The sequence below is a fragment of the Haliaeetus albicilla genome, chromosome Z (genome assembly GCF_947461875.1).
Source record: "Haliaeetus albicilla chromosome Z, bHalAlb1.1, whole genome shotgun sequence".
In the NCBI taxonomy this organism is placed as follows: Eukaryota; Metazoa; Chordata; class Aves; order Accipitriformes; family Accipitridae; genus Haliaeetus; species Haliaeetus albicilla.
The window spans coordinates 11,864,659-11,881,484 of NC_091516.1; the positions used below are offsets into that span (position 1 = coordinate 11,864,659).

The window sequence follows — 16,826 nt, forward strand, 5'->3', positions numbered from 1 at the left end:
GATAACATATATTATTCTTTCTCTTCATCTATTTCCCCTGAAAGCTTTCTGCACCCAATTGCATTAATGAACGCTGAACTGATGATGACGCAGATCAGATCAATATGGACATATGCAGAATTAGGTCATTCTGGTAGAGAGCAGCCCCAGCCACTCCACGAGCACTCTGCCAGATGAGAGGCAGTGAGCCGAGCCCTCGTCCCTCACTTTCGCTTTTCTTATACAATATGCATGAGGATGAAATCCAGCATGCACTGGTGCATTTTGTGGAGACAGAAACTTGCTGCAAACGTGAGCTTAAAACACAAGTACCTTGTATGCTAAAGTACCCATTCTTGGCCCCTATCTGCAGTTGTTGAGGCCTCTAACAGCTAGGTAGTAGCTGCTCTTTACAAGCAGGGAAGAGGGACGATTTGGGAAGAGGAGACAAGGACTTGTGAGTATACTCTGTGCAGGGAAATAACAAGTCTTCAAGACTGGGAGAAAAGCAAGAGTGAAGCCAAAGGGCTCTGTCCCTGCACAGATTTGCTGTTACATCCCATCTTCTCCCCTCAGTGAGATGGATAGGACAACTGGAAAGTGCAAAGGAGTCCCAGAGAGTCAGCTATTGAAGAATGAGATGTTCTAGACAGAGCCATCTTAGGGCAGAGCCATCAGGAGCAGGCAGGGGCTGAAAAGCAGCTCTGAGGTGAACTTGTTGCTTCATATTTCTATACCAGTATCTCAACCTCCCAGAGAGCAGCCCAAGTTTTGATATTAAAGGCTATGAGCTTTATTTCTGAGCAAGATGGAAAAGGCATGTTCCTGGACTTCACCTCCAAGAGTTACACTAAAAACTCCAGGAAGATATCTTGTGCTGAGGGTATGATATTATGGCATGTAAAGCTACTGTTATGCTGGTACAGCCACCTCCTCATAACTCATGGTAGCAGTACTGAGAAGAAGCAGGTAGCTTCCTGGAGCACTGCAGGCTCCCACAAGCTAAGGAACCTTAGGGGACAGTGGCAGTAATGCATCTCTATTGCCCTGACCATGGTCCTACCATAAACTGCACAGAATGTGGATGAAGAGCATGCCAGTGTTTGGGATCTCCACCCCATTTAAGTTCTTACTGGTGCAGACCAAATGGGAAGGCGATTTAGACTACAAGGGCTACCAGGAGGTCATCACCTATTCAGGCCATGAACTATGATCTTACAAAACTAATCAATGAAATCTGAAAGCCTTGGTTACTCTGATGAAATGTTAATTACCATTAACATGATAATATTTCAGTTCCCGTATGGTCTACTATTTAAACTACCCAGACAGAGTTTTCCTGATGTGAAGAATGAGAATATGAACTGCGTACTGGTGTATGATAAGTAGATGCTCCTAGCAGAGGCATGCGTGCTGGCTGTCAAGACAAAGAGCAAAACATTCCTGCCTGTCTGGAGTGAGAAACACAGCCCATGCCGTATTAAGTGGCCAGTACGAGACTGAAATTTGGTTCTAAAAAAGCCTGTGCTAAGGAAGAATGAGGGGGCTGGGATTTTTCATTTTAAAATAGATCTTTTCCCCATTTGTAGGTTGGTCTCATTTTGCAGCAGCTATATTCTGCACGAACATGTGGTAGACCAAAGATTAAGTCTTAAATTCCCAGACACTGGGTTAGAAGAGGCCAAGAATGTCACAGAAGTGACAAGCTTAGTGTCAGCAGATACGGATTTGGTTGCCATACTTTTCAGCACCTCTTGTTACTCGAACCTTCCAAGAACCTTGACATTCATAACAGAAGTGGCTAATTCCCACCTCTCTCTTCCTTAGCAATGAGCTCTCAGTGGGTGGCTTAGCTAAAATAGCCATGTAGTTTTTTTCAAATGGCAGTGGCTTACACCCTCCCACTGGCAATATTAATGCTGTCCTTTGCTTTTTATGAAGTGGTCAGGATTTCATCAGAGTGCACAGACTTGGAAGCAAGAAAATACCAAAATAAATACTACAGTTATCAGCCAGAGTTCAAATATGTACCAGGTAGTCATTCAATTACTTTCTGAAATGAACACTTTGTTTTGAAATCAGTTGTAGCATATGTGTCTGAACTCCTTTTGACTGCAGAGAAAATTATGATGTGCATTTTCAAGGCCAAAATCTTGCCTGAAGTTAGCAAATACAAACTAGGTGCATAAAAATGTAAGAAAGGTCAAAGGGATACAGCTACACTACAGTGTGAAGGGCATTTCTAGGACATCCTGCAGCCTATATACCCTCTCCAGACATTCAGTCAGAATCACAGCCTAAAGTATGGACATAGGCTGTGCTCAAAGGGATGTGGCTCTGCTGGTACCTCTCACTTAGTGGCTTAGTACATTGCAACTACTTTTTTTGGGTGCTTACGCAAAGTTCCTGTTGCCTGCAAGATATCAAAGTGTACAGGACACGCGTGGACATGGGGATCACATTGTTCTTCTGGATGTTCCTGGGAGGACTCCACAATGGGAGGGAAAGCACAGCCCTCTAGGATTGTTTGAGGCTTTTTTAAGGTATTATTAAAACAGGGGTCTGTTTGTTGATATCAGTCTTGCTCTTTAATCCACATACTTCATCCTTAGCTCAAAAACTCTAAACTACAACTTTTTTGCTGTTCATATGGAGTCAGGAAACTCCAAACTCACTCATTTTTATCTGCCAGTGCCCCACAATAGAATGCTATCTAGGTTCAGTTCAGGGGTTTCTGATTATGTGCTTCGTGCTCAGCAGCAAAGGGCTGAGATATGTGCTGGCTAAGAGCCTACTTCAAACCACTTCAGCAGAAAACCAAGTTCAGTTCTGGAAAAGGAATGTAGGATAGTTTTCAAATATGTTTTTCCTGGATTGACATACTCTAGAGTGTCTGGAGAACCAAGAGCCAGCTTCAGATCTCATGGGAGATGGCAGAGGAATAAGCCCAGAGCATCTCAGTCTTTGCCAAGCTTTCATACCTTTTCCTTTTACAATCCAAATGCAACAGCAGAAAATAACATTTAATTTCACTCACATCTCTGAACGGGAATTTCCATTTCTTCAAAAGAAATGCTCATCTATACCCCAATAAGTGATCAACAGCGCCTTGGAAACCCAAACCTATGGAAGTCACAGTAATCTCCACCCACCTTTCAGACCAGTGCATTTTTCCCAGATCATTAAACAAACTGAGTACTGACACATCAGCCTTTTCTACTGATACTCACCGGTCCCCTCTCCCAGCTGCAATAGCCACTCCAGCCCACACCATTTATCCTACTGTTCAGATATCACCTCTGTGCTCATTAGCTCACTGTGCTGTTGGTTTCCAGCAAGGGTCTGGGTATTGCAGCTATTTCAGGCTACTGTCAGCAGCAGACATGCAGAGTCTATCTTATGCCACTATTTGGCATGCTCTGAGGTTTACTGAAGACCAAAGAAAGCAGAAATGCAGTAAAGCAGCTCTGATGTCTCCTGTAACAAGTCATAGCATGACAATGGCTAGATTTGAGCCTCTATTTCAAAGTAGGGTTGCCAGTAAAAGTTAAATGTCCTAGCTGCTACAGCTGCTACCTTAAGGCCTTGTCTAAAGACCAGTGAAGGTAATGGAAAACTTCTCATTGACATTAGCATTCCTCCAAATTAAGGAACCACTTTTCATAACTACCAGTTAGTCTGTCACTGTTCTTGTATTGAATGTGCATTGGTTGCCATAAAAGTGACCAGTACACCACAGCACTTCTGCACTGTATGTTTATATTTCACTTGTGAATTGTCTGTGAAGAAAGAAAAACTCGCCCTAATTCATTCTCTCTTCAGCATTCTTCTTCATTTTTATAGCCATTGATACCCTATAGATATTTGTTGTTTGCACCTTTGTGTGATAGTTGCCATTAAAATCTCGGGCTGCTTTGGTTTAACATGTAGGTCATGTTCATTAATGGAATAATAGTAATAATAACAACAATAATAAATAATGCACCATCTTTTCAGTGCAGATTATCACTACTATGAATCTGAAATTTACTCTCTCTGTTATGTTCTCAATAACCATTTAAAATTCACTACTTTCAAGAGTACTCCTCTGTACAAATTTGGCTGCTAGAACATTAATGTAAAGTAGACAGAAAAGAGGTATAAAGTAAGCTGAAAGACACATTAACAATTGAAAAGATTATCTATGAATATGTTGGTTGCTGTATTCACTCAACTTTATTGGTACTCAAATGTGTATTTGATCCAAACTGCCATCTCACTTATTCAGGGAATAAGATTTTCTTTTACTTTTTTAATGAGTCACTAATATAAATCATGAGTTGTGAATATCAAGGAAATATAAAAATGACAATGCATTTATTTTATATCATGTGTGATTTCATGTTCTAACAACATTTACCTCTTCCCACTCCCAGATCACAATTGACTTCTGAGCATATGGAGAAGCAGATGTGTCAGAAGTATCCCAGGGTGTACTAAAAGAAAGGGAAAAAACAATTACGCAGTCCTGCATGGTTTAATAAGGTTGATGTGAACACAAATATCCACTAGCTTAATAGCTTTAACTAAAAGCTGAGCATCATAGTTCCTTTTGTCTCCTGTGCTGACTTGCCCTTTTGCATAGTTTTACTGAAGTTGCACTAAGTTTTGTATTTCAGCACATTCCCACTGCGTATTAAAAAAGTGGAGATGCACCATGTGAAGATATCTGATATACAGCTAGAGCTGGGCAAAACTTTTTTGGACAAAATGTTTTTCCGGAATAACAGTGATTCAATGATGTCCATTTTTTGTTAGCTGCTTAAGGGGAAAAAAAAGAAAAGTCTTAAAATTTGTTCAAAGCATTTGGAAATCAACTTCAGTTTTATGAAAGAATGAACAAGGAAACAAGTAACCCCTTCCAAAACCCCAAACTTGTTCTCAATCAAAAATTATTATTCTTCCTACTTTTCATTTGGCGGAACACTTCATTCCTGATTAATGCAAAATGAATTCTTGTAGATCTACCAGTGAGCCCCCCCAAATCAATTATTTGCCCAGCTCTGGATACAGAAGTCTAGTTAGGAGCATTTCTTTGGCAAAAACACCAGCTGTAATTCTTGTGTGTCAAACTCCTAGGTCATTTTCAGATAGATTAAGGGTACGCTTTCAAGTGACTGTTCTTCCAGATACTCTCTCTGTTTGTTTGTGCTTATCATGCATCAGTACTTCTGCTTTCACGTTGAAAATATACAAAGATAGAACTCATGGTCATGAATTGTGCAAGAATGATGCTAATACGAGGCCAAAAAGGAGTATCTGGCTTTGATCTACAGCAATGCAAATATGAAGGCCTTGGTGGCTTAAAGGGGATGCCAGAATCGTCCACTTCTATTTTACTGTTTCAAACCCTGGATCCAGCTCCTCATGACATAAATGGAGAAGGAAGAATTTTTAAATAAAATTTGTTGGGATTATCATAATACTATCAGTTGAAATAAAAATCACGGACAATTAAGTGCCTAAGGCAAGATATGTACTAACATCTGTGTTACATAAAATCCTTGTTCTCCTGTCAGATGGCAGCAGGAGATACGAGTGCTCTCCTCTGAAAATCAGGACAAATCCTTGGACAATGATACTGGCATGCCATGGGGCTATGCAAAGCCCTTTCAGTTTTTCAGGGCAGTGCAGAGTGTTCATGAACAGCAAAGGGGGAGATACCACCTATCTATGCCAGCCACCAAGTCAGCATTTGTGAGAGGCAAATTACTTTGTGAAAGATGAGAAATCGTGACCATTTGTGAGAGGTGAGAAGGGTCTGGACAATTTCCAAAGTCACCTTTTCATGAAAGAGTGTTGTCAATAATGCTTTGAGCACTACTCACTTCATGGTAGTACAGACTTGAATCTACTGCTCTTTGCCTAGCTGGAGAAGCTGGCAAAGCCTGCTGAGATACGAGGGGTGGAAGAAAAGAGAGAAGTTCAGATGGAGGTTCTACTCAGTGCAGATAGTGGCAAAAATCCAGTCCTGCTGATTTCAAACCCAAATTATTTTCCCATTGTGATTATTTTCCCATTTCTCCAAGCTTCATGTCTCTAGTGAAAAAAACCCAGAAGAACCAAACAACATTTTTACAGTTTTGGCTTCATAATTCCATATCTTTGGTGTGCGTGAAATAAAATGAGGAGGATAACAAGTCATACGTGAAACGCAAATAACCTGAGACTGAAGTGTCAGGTGCCATTTGAATGGTTTTCCTTGTGCTCCTCATTGTGGGCAAAGTTCACGGCTATGTGATTTATCTCTGTGCCAGAAAAGCACCAGCATAATGGAAGTAATTCAAAGACAGGCACAGGTAATTATTAGAGCAGTAAAAGAGATGATGTGCAAGGTGAGCTGAGAACAACTGGATGCAGATATGTCCAACACATGACAGCTAAGTGCATCAGGAGTCGGTAGGCCAGAGCAGCCTGTGCTTCACAGTGGGAAAGGGTGAAACTTGTGCTGGCCCCAGCCAGGCCAGCTCTGCTGCCAGGTGAGCCTGGTCTGTGAGCTTGGAGCTACCCTTGCTCTTGCACCATGTAAATAGCATCATTACCAGCAGTTTCTGTACATGGTGACCAGGAAAAGGATCCTCACTCTTTTGGCCCTCATGCACAGGCTTAAGCAGACAAATAAGTACCCAACGCGAACCCTCATGTCCAGCCACCGAGACCCTACACAGCAATATATAATTATTTATATATATTATATATAAATATAATATAAAAAAATTTTCTGTTAAAGGACTTTGAGTACTGAATGATGATTCTTCTTTTCCCTCTCTTCATACCTTTTTTGTTTGCTTTCTTTTTTGTGAATTAATGCTAGATTTATTGCCTTGGGTGAGTTTTTCAAAGCGCTCACAGTTGTCCTAATCCTGTTGCTGTTGAAGCCACTGGGAGTTTTGCCAATGCTTTTAATGAGAACAGAGTTAGGCCAGTGCTGTCAGCTTTGAAGCCCCCGCTTTGTGTGTACTCATGTGAAGGTGGGGAACAGGGTGCAGATAAAATGAGAACCAGTCTAAACCTGGATCCAGCAAGGGAAAATAATGTAAACAAAACCCTTCCTGTGGTTCAAAGGAATCTCTTCAACCATTTCTTGCACCATTCCTGAAAAGCATCAAACTGATTTTGTAATCAGCAGCTGGTCTGTGGGGAGGCTCCACTCTGTAGGGTTATATCTTGGTATAATGGTGATTTAATTTACCTTTTGAGGCTAGCTGGTTTTCACTTACAAAAACTGTGCAGAATCCACCTTTTTTCTTCAAATGCACCAGTGAAGAGTCTGCTAGTAATCCACATTTTGTCAAGAATTTTAAAACCAAAAGGGACCATCATGGTCATATAGTTACACCTTCAGCATAATAACAGTTTGTAGAGTCACAGTCAATAATTTCAATGTTCACCCACAACTTCTGTTTGAGTTATAATAACGTATGGAATACTCAAGTGTGTGTGTTTTCAGTGCTATAAATAGGGAAATATACACATAATCTACCTGGGTTGGGTGTGCCACAAAGAGAGAAAGCATTACCCAGACTGAAACAGGTAAATGATTGTGAAAGACAAACTAAAACAATACAGGGATTTTTTTGTTGTTATTTCTGAACTGCAGTAATATATTCTTGTCGCCCTTACATATAAAAAATGTATTCATTTTGATTGGCATTGCCTGTTAAGATTGCTAGATTGGACAAAGATTATACTCATCAATACAGAATGCTTTCATAAGTTCAATTTCTTCATCTGCATCCAAAAGTAATGCTAAGAACAGCGTTTCTCCAGAATAGATTACTACATTGCCCTGACTTAGGCATTGCCAAGAGAGATGATAAACAGGCTTCAACTTGCTTGAAGTACTCTTGCCAGTGTTAGCATTTCATGCAAGAAAGCAATGACAGTTTTTACAGCTTATAGTATTTTTCATAAGCTATTGAAGGAAGTTGATTATAAGATATTATTGTTTTAAAAGTGCTTTTTTTTTCAAATTCCAGTAAGGTTGTGGAGTAAGGCTGGAGTATCATTTGCACATATTTAGGCAAATCCAAGTTCATGCTCAGTTTCTTGTAATTATAGACAAGTATTCATGTTGTAGAAGCTATTAAACAGAAGTAAACAATCTCTACCTCAGAAAAGCCCTGATAAGAAGAGAAGTATCACTCTGTGATCGGTTTGCATGTTCTTATACTTCTGCTCCTATATTCTTAGCTGAAGAAGTTGGGTGCAATTGTTCTGGTGGATATTGGGCTGTGTGGGTGGACCTTCACCTGACCCAGCTGGTATATCTGTGCAACTAAACACAGGAGGCTCAGGGAACAATGTCAAGGTTTCTGGAAAGAGGGCCAGGGACTGTGTGAAATAATGTGAAGAATGTGCTATGCCAGAGTGGATTTTTATAGACTGAAACTCAGGGTAATGGCTGCATGCCCCGGGGTGTAGAAAGGTGGTATGAAAGGACATCAGGGGATGTAAAGGCTGACAGGATTGCTTTGGAGGACTGTGTACTGTGGAGGGAGTGAACTCTGGTGCAGCACCTACACTGGTGTTTGGGGGGAATAGTCCCTGAAGATACCTGTCCCTAGAACCAAGAGTAGCTTCATCCTGGACAAGGCCAGTCAGAGTGGCTCAAATAGAGCAAAGGAGAGAGTTAGTAATCAATCAGTCTCAGCAACCAGGAATCCAACAGTCTTGTTTGCTTCCTGGATTCTGTTTATTTAGCAGTGTAAATGTAGGCAATGCGGCTATTCTTACAAGTTTTGGGAAGAACATTTTATCAGCAGTTATATTGTGCTCTAGCACTGTACAGAAGTATTTAGTGTTATGCAAAATTAGCAAAAAAATTGTTTCTAAAAGTGGTTCTTAGAATTACTCTTATAATGCTTGATTGCTTTATTGTCAAGACCACTCTCAGCAGTAACTTGCAGGTATCTTCTTTAGCATCATTCAAGAGCCTGGAAGGGTGTCTCTTTGGAATGTGTTTCCTAGTCTATTTTAAACCATGTTTTCAATTCTGCTTTAACTGTAATATTTGACTGTGTTTCTTTAAAAGTTTTTTATGTACTCTTACTGTAAGGGCTTTGAATGTGCCTCTGAAAACCACTAAACAACAAAGTTGTTGTTGCCATTGCTGCTTGATCTTTCTGGGAGACCAGTCCCACACAAACCTCCTTCTCTCTCCAGAATACTGCATATTGTAAATACAATAACAACTTTCAGTTTAGTCAGAGGAGAAAAATGCAGTGGCTTTCTCTTCTTTCAGATTGTGAATTAATTTTTTGTTTCGTGAATAACAGTTTCAATAGCTACACAGCCATTTACATTAACGAAAAGACCTCAGATATAACAAAAAGCACAAGTGATGTAGTGAGATGCCATTTCAAATTTACTTTCTGGAACTGAACAGAGAATTACATTTAGATGTGTTCCCAGATTTTAATTCCTTTTTACACTTTTAGAGCTTTTCATGTGCTGTAATCACAGGTATTTAGTTGAGAAATAACATTAAAAGGTTATTCTCATCATATAGCAGGAAGATGTATGCTTTCTGTCCATGTCAGTGAACTCTCATGCTTCATGCTGTGACAGCTCTAGCCCTATTCATGTGGCTGAAGAGAAACTAAGGGAAAGGCAAACTAAAAGAAAAGGAAAGAACAATATTATTCATGTTATATCAGCTCTCCAAATCTAAATGGAAAATTATCCTCCCATTCCATAAGAGGTTTTGAGATTTTGCAGCTTTTTTTCCCATGCTGAAATGGGAGAAAGAATGGAAGGGTAGGAAAATATCACAAACTGATACACTGAGGAAAAATAATTTGGACCAGATGACCTGTATCATTTTATTTAGGCATGTTAGAAATCCTTCATCTTGATTGTGGCCTTTTAAATGTGATTGTTTATTATAATAATGAGTTAAAAGTGTTAGGGAAAAATGAAAATGAAGGGGTAAATTGAAATTTGTGGGGGTTTGAAATGTTTGAGAATGGTGTTAATAACTTCCAATATATTTCAAAATTCAGGATAGTTTTTAAATCAGAAGACTTGCTGAAATAGCTCCTTTCTCCCTGGCAGCTTAATTTTGACTAGTTGACATAGAAAATGTTAGAAAGTTTTTAACCAGCTCTACCAATATCTTCTTCCTGTCCTCTTTTCCGCCACTTGCCACCTCTGTCATTCTGGCTACAGAAAAGGTGATTATTTTCAAAACTGTTCTAAGCCTTTCGGCTGTGCTGCTCCTCTGGGCATCGCTCTGCCTGCCCTGCTGCTGCACGTGCAACCCGTCCTGACAGCCAGGGAGAGGAAACACTGGCATGCAGCTGTGATCCAGATAGGCACAACATGGTAACAAGTCCAGCAGGCGCACACGGAGGGATGGGCAAGGAGAGAGCCCTAGGGAGCATTCCTGTTTCCCTGTCGCCTGTTTTGACACTGCCGCCAAGGTACAGATAGGGAAATGGGAAACACAGGAGGAGGCTCAAGTGGAATTGGAGAGGGGGTGGCAAGCAGTCTGGGACAGTGAACTAAAATACAGAAAATTGCATCAGAGGTTTGAAACAGTTTGCAGAAGACAGTCAAGAATTAATCCGAATCTGGAAACAGAAAAGGGCAGGCAATTCCAATTGTATCTCATGTCCCAGTCTAATTTTACTGCACATTTCTGCTCAGCTAACTGTTGCTGCCTGTTCTAATGGACATTTAAAAGGTAACAATGTTTTAGCATGAAAGATGGATAACAGAGCTATTGGTGCTGTTATTTCGGGTTTTTTTAGCTCAAACTCAACTGGACAATTAAGCATGTTTTCCATATGTTAAGGTTATCTGTACAAGCCAGAAAGGGCTGCAAACCTCAGACCAGAACTGCCCCGTGAACTTCATTTGAGTAATGCAAGTGAAAATATCTTGCTCTTACACTGAAGCAAAAGCTGGAGTTCTGATGAGGGCAGAAGAAGATCTGTTTGGATTCTGTGTTTATGGAGGCAGTGGGCGCCTGGCTATGAGGAAGGAAGGAAGGAATGCAGGCAGGCAAAGGAAACTACAGTTACATAGTTTGTGTAACGTGGTATTACTTTAGGCTGTATATTAGGGCATCCTGATGTCCTTCCATTCTCCAGTCAGGTGGAGAACTATCTTATGAATTACACTGTTGTCAGGAAAGGTCCCAACCCAAAACATTTCATAGAAATATAGATTGGATACATTTCATAGATAGGATCTTCAAATAATTCAGATTTTCAAAGAATCTCCTTCCAGCACATCCAGTTGGATTCTGAAGATCTGGGCTTCTGTTAAAAGGATGGGGTACCAAGCCCATCACCCAGCATGTGCCTGGGGACAGGCACTGCAAGGCAGTTGGACAGCTCTGCCATGGGGCTTCCTTGGGACCAGGAATTTCAGGACCTAGAGTCTCTGACTTAGAGTTAAAAAATGTAGAAATCGAGGGATTCTAGTATCAGCAGCTGTAGGGTAGCCCAAATGTTTGGACTGCACGCATGTCCAGCACTTCTAAAGCCTGGATTGGATCCATCCTGTACACTACTCCATTTATCGCTGTTGGAAGAGTTCTTTAGTCCTTCAGATTAACATGGATTAAAATGGGTTTTCAAATGAGAAAGGAAAAAGAGTCAGATCACCTGAACTAAAACACACTTTTTGCATCCCCCAAAATGGCTTTTAGTGGTAGCTATTTCAGTATTATTCCTTCTTGAATGAGGGACAGCCTTCCCTTATGTAGGAAAGTCTCTATGCATGTTGCCTCTTTCACTCTTTTTTTGGATAGATTTCTAAACCTGTTAGCTCTGTCAGCTACTGTGCTTCTGCTTTTAGTTATTTTCTGAAGGCTGATTATTAAATATCCTATCATCCCTGATCAAAACCCCTTAACATAAAGATTTTGGTGTCATCTGATTCTTCCCCATGTTTTGGTTTACAGTCAGAATGAAGCAGAAAAGGTGTATTTGCTATTACAGAGGATACGCAAAGAAGTGCTCTACTTACTGGGAAGTAGAATGAAGATCTTGTAGAGCAAATGGAAGAGAGGTGTAAATCAGTGTCTCTCAGTACAGTCAGGCAATGTGTAAGTATGGTTGCTAACCAAGCCCAAAGGAAAGAGTTTTCCTTTCTCACAAGAAAATGCTTATCCCCAAACAAGGTGAAGAATGAAATCTTGAGGGAAAAGGAAAAAAAGAATTGAAAGTTTCAGAGTAAAAAGAAATGCCAAACCAGACTGGGCAATTTTTTGTTTGATAAATTGGAATTTGCCACAAGAAACAGATTTCACTGAAAAAAAATCTGAATCAGCTCTTGTTTCCATGTTTGGTCTTCATAGCAGGACATGCTGGATTTGACCTCCTCAGTGCTGAAGCCCAGACTTCTACTACCACATGCACCGTAGTGATCACCAGTTTAAGGATTACTTAGGTGATTTGCTCCACTGTTCTGGATGAAAGGACCCCTTAATTTAACAGCTGTGAAGCCATGGCTACACTTGTGGTTCTGCCAGTGTAATCTGCTGTTTTATATATATATAACTCTTCTTCCTCCCTGCTTTAGAAAATGATTGTTTTACTTCATAGTTTGTGTTTTATGCTATAAAGCAAACTAGGTTCCTCTATTGTCTTGTGGCCTCTCCTAATCTCCTCTCTCCCTCCATTCCTCTGTCATTAAAGTCTGAACTAAACTTTCTCAAATATGACACCCAAGTTTGAATTTAATTGTATAAAAGAGGTTTCATGCGTTCTTGGTACTCTGACTGTAACTGTTGGAATTTATGTTGGAAGTACTTCTAATACACACTAGTATCATGTTTGCCCTTCTTTCTGACTGCATCGCTTTGGCAGTTTATAGCTATTCTTTACTCAACTTCATACTGAGCTGTTACTCCTCACAAGTCATTTCCAACTGATCTTTTTGTTATGATCCACTATAGGGTCAAATTCTTCATAATCCAAGTACTAAGAATTTCCATTGGGAAAAAAATGATTTTTCTCAAAAAAATGTGGAGTCGTTTCATTGCAGTGTTCACGATAGCATGAGGTGCTAAGAAGTTTTAGCTTGGACTGACTTACAGTGCTCTGAAGAGTACTCTGTAGCTTTCCCATGCACAGAAAATGCTGAACAGTTGTGCCAATAAAAAGTCTACTGTATATCACATCATTAGTATTAGTATTACTAATTGCGAATCATTCATTTGGATCTTTTTACATCTGAGTCATCATGAAAAATACAAAGGATATTCTGAAAAACATCCAGTTTAAACTAACAATGAATTTAAGGAATTTCAGAAGACTCTTAAAGTTTAGCTCTCTAAATGTAAAAACTTAAAGTAAGTTCACAAAAACATTTTTTTGCCCTTACCATTGATTCTTCATCCTATCCTATTCTTTCTGATAATTGACATGAGACTTGATAATAACTGCATAGAATTGCCTTGGGTATAAGTTTTGCAAAATTCTTAAATGTAATGCAGAGAAAATGTGGTGTATTACTTCTTCCACACCAAGGAACAACCTCTACAATTGTATTTTTAATACCATAGCACTGAGAAGTCACTTTGCAAAGGAGAATGACTGCAGTATTGGCCTGGTTTTCAGAACTGCCCTTTAATCTTACTTTAAACTAAAAATCCCATGCCAAAGAAAATGTCAGTACCCAGCATTATGCATATAAGAACGCTGCAAACATAGATGTATTTTGTAAACAGAAATTGAAATTTGTGTATTGAAACTCTTTGCATTTGTCTTGGAAATGAAAATTGCTCTTATTTTAAAGTACATCTGATATCTTCTGTTGTGGGTATATGTATCCCTATATATTTGCTTACCAAAATCCATCTGTACTCATCAGCTTCTGTCTCTCCACCAAATATAAAACGAAGATTATGAATCTTAAGCAGTAAAATGCTAACAGTTCTAGAAACATGCTTATGTGCAAGTTACATGGGCATCTGAATCTTAGTACTGGATGACATTTTTTCAGTGATAAAACTATAGAGTTGGAATGTCTTTAGAATTTCTTGCCACGGAACAGCATGGTGTGTTTGCCAGCCTCAAGTGTTCAAAAAAAAAAAAAAAAAGAAAAAGAAAAAGTTCTAGTTCACAAAAAGCTGAAGACGTTGGTTTAAAAACAATGATATTTTAAATAAAAACACATGTTGCAGCCTGTTTATTTACCTAAAGGTGTTTGAACCTGCAGTGTTCCTTTTTCATGTTTTGCTCAATGGCCAGTTTGTGGAGTGTTATTTATTTAGGTATGTATTTTTTTAGTGAAAGATGAGATTTTGATGTAGTTGTTAGCTCCGTAAGAGAGGTGTTGAACTGTGAGAGCGGTCAAGATGGTGTGTAATTATCATTGACTTGAGAATATTTTAACCAATTTTGAGGGAGTTCTGTCATTTAGAGTAGATTTTTGAAAGTACAGTAACAACTGTCCCTGAAACTTGTGGTGCCAGAGTTAGAAAGACATGTAGGCAAATATACCCACTAAGTAGCACACTGACATTACTGTGAATGCAGGGCTACTAGAAATTATGCACTTAGTGGCTCAATATAATGCTGGGCTTTTTCTCTTAATAACAGTAAGGTTATAGTGCATATGGACAATTGACTTGGCATTTGAATAGATGACCTCAGCTACAAACACAGAGGTATTACTTACGGAGATTAGAAAGTATGCCCTTTAAGAAAGCAGTCTCTGAAACAAGCTGAGTAGTCCAACACAATCCAAAGTTATGAGCCTTGCTAACAGAAAAGCTAATCAACAGTACTGTTACAACAGCAGTGAAGGAATGCAAAAGAAAAATGTTGGAGTTTGTCACGTGGAGATGGATCCTAAATGCTGGATGATAGGTTTCCAAGAGGCTCACATGCACCAGGATAAATCCTGGGAATCTCCAGGAAATTATTCTTGCTGGTGGAAGCTGCCAGAAAGGGCTCTTTCTATCCCTGACTGTCACAGTACAGAGCATGAGCCATGTTAGCCCACTGATTTTAAGCATGTATTTGAAGTATTAATTTGGTGTATGAAGCCTTAAATTGTTTATATCCCTGCTATATGAGAAGTTCCTCCCATTTCTTAGCTTAGTTGAATTCGTGTTGATTTATGTCTGCTCATCTGACAGCTTTGTTTAGTTTCATCTTCCCACCCCCCTCTTACTGAAATTTGACAAAAAATTTGAAATGGAAAACAATTCTAAACCAAAACCCACTTTCTTTTAACTTCATTCTGACAACAGGGGATGGTTTGGCCAATTTGTGAATCAGGAGATTTCTTTAAAAAGAAGTTCTATCAATTTTGGTTTGAATGAATGGGTATTTTGACCAATATGGAACTGGGAATTTCCCAACTAGCTACTTCTGTGAGATTTGTGGTTTTATATCTAAAGCTACTGAACTGCAGTGTTAGTGTAAATGGAGGGAAACTGTAATAAGTGACCAATTATAACCAATTATGACTAATCAGTAACAGAGGGATTTTAGAACCAGACCCCTTGTAAGACAAGACTGACCAAGGAAAGAATGTGTTGTATTTTGTTGTATTGATCAGTGATATGATAAAATGCATGCAAATCTCTGAGCATGTTTTATCAATATAAGGCCATAAAGAAAGAGTCATAGTTTAGCTTTTTTTTTCTACAGCAGCATGGTTTGGTAGTTCCAAGATGCATTTCAAGTGATTCAGAGGCACATCAAGAAATGAGAACTGCCTTCCTGAATAATTATCATTCATTCTAGAAATGTTAGGTAAACTACAATCACTTAGATCTACTCTACTGTGTAAAACAGGACCATCTTAGATTTAAAACTTAATATTGTAGCAAGAGCTACTTAAAAATATCAGCAAAGTTAGTCTGCTCAAAGACAAGCTACTGCAAAGTACTAATAGTCCAGGATATTCAAATTATACTGGGTACTGGCACTTTGCCAATACAATAATTATGTCAGTTGCAACACAACCACACATATATTTTATGTGTTGTATATAGCCAATCAGACAGGTGGTTATATTAGTCTCACATGCAAAATACTTAAAAATAAAGAAGATTCACTGCCTGCATTTCTCTGAATCCTGCCTGAGGGACAGAACAAGGAGTGGCGCACAGGCAAGCCCTTTTCAGCTCTCACTCTCAAGCTCATTGACACTAATCAAGGAAGGGCACCAAGGAGATAGATGATGAAAGCTGTTCCCAGGCTCTTTCAAGCTGATCTGGTTCAGAAACCACTTCAAAGGATGTGGTCAGGTGCCTACCTCTTGGTTTTACATTTGTGGAGCTGCATGTGCGAGGACTCTCTCTCCTCCTTACCTTTTCCAAACACTCTCCTGGGCTGGCTGGTGCATGCTAGAACCTGGCTGCACAGCTTTTCACACGTGAATCCTTTACAAAAAAGACATAATTATACCATTTTTTTTTTCCTAGGTACCATCTTAAGAATATTCTAACCAGCATTACATATAGCATCCAAAATACAGAGCCAGCCAATCAGAGCAAATCATCTAAAACTTGCAGTACTAGTCTTTTAAAAGGGAATTCCCATCCATACAACTAATGGATGGGAACCTCAACCTTCTGATAGCTGTGTGAGCTATATCTGGTTCTTCTCCATAAACTTCCAGTTGTCTGCAGACTTCTCCTTATTCACATCTATCTTCCACACTTGGAATAAAAAGACAAGTATGAATCTGAATAAGTTAGCCTTCGAGACACGTGAGACAGGGTAAATTGTCTGCTGCGGCTTCACTCTGTCTGTGGGGTCGGTGTTGCACACACTCTCTGGATTTCCATAGTCTCTGAAAGACCTGGAGGCTTGAGGGTTGCTACTATTTCAAAT

The 16,826-nt window shown here is 39.5% G+C and overlaps 1 long non-coding RNA gene across 1 annotated transcript in view; it reads right to left on the minus strand.

Moving 5' to 3' along the window:
• The window catches only part of LOC138683966 (uncharacterized), a 49,471-nt gene extending 33,105 nt beyond the window's left edge, over positions 1-16,366 (minus strand). Inside the window, exon 1 of the long non-coding RNA XR_011323451.1 lies at positions 16,246-16,366. This is a non-coding gene — a long non-coding RNA (uncharacterized lncRNA). The remainder of the gene's footprint in view (positions 1-16,245) is intronic.
• Between the last annotated feature and the right edge of the window lie 460 nt (positions 16,367-16,826).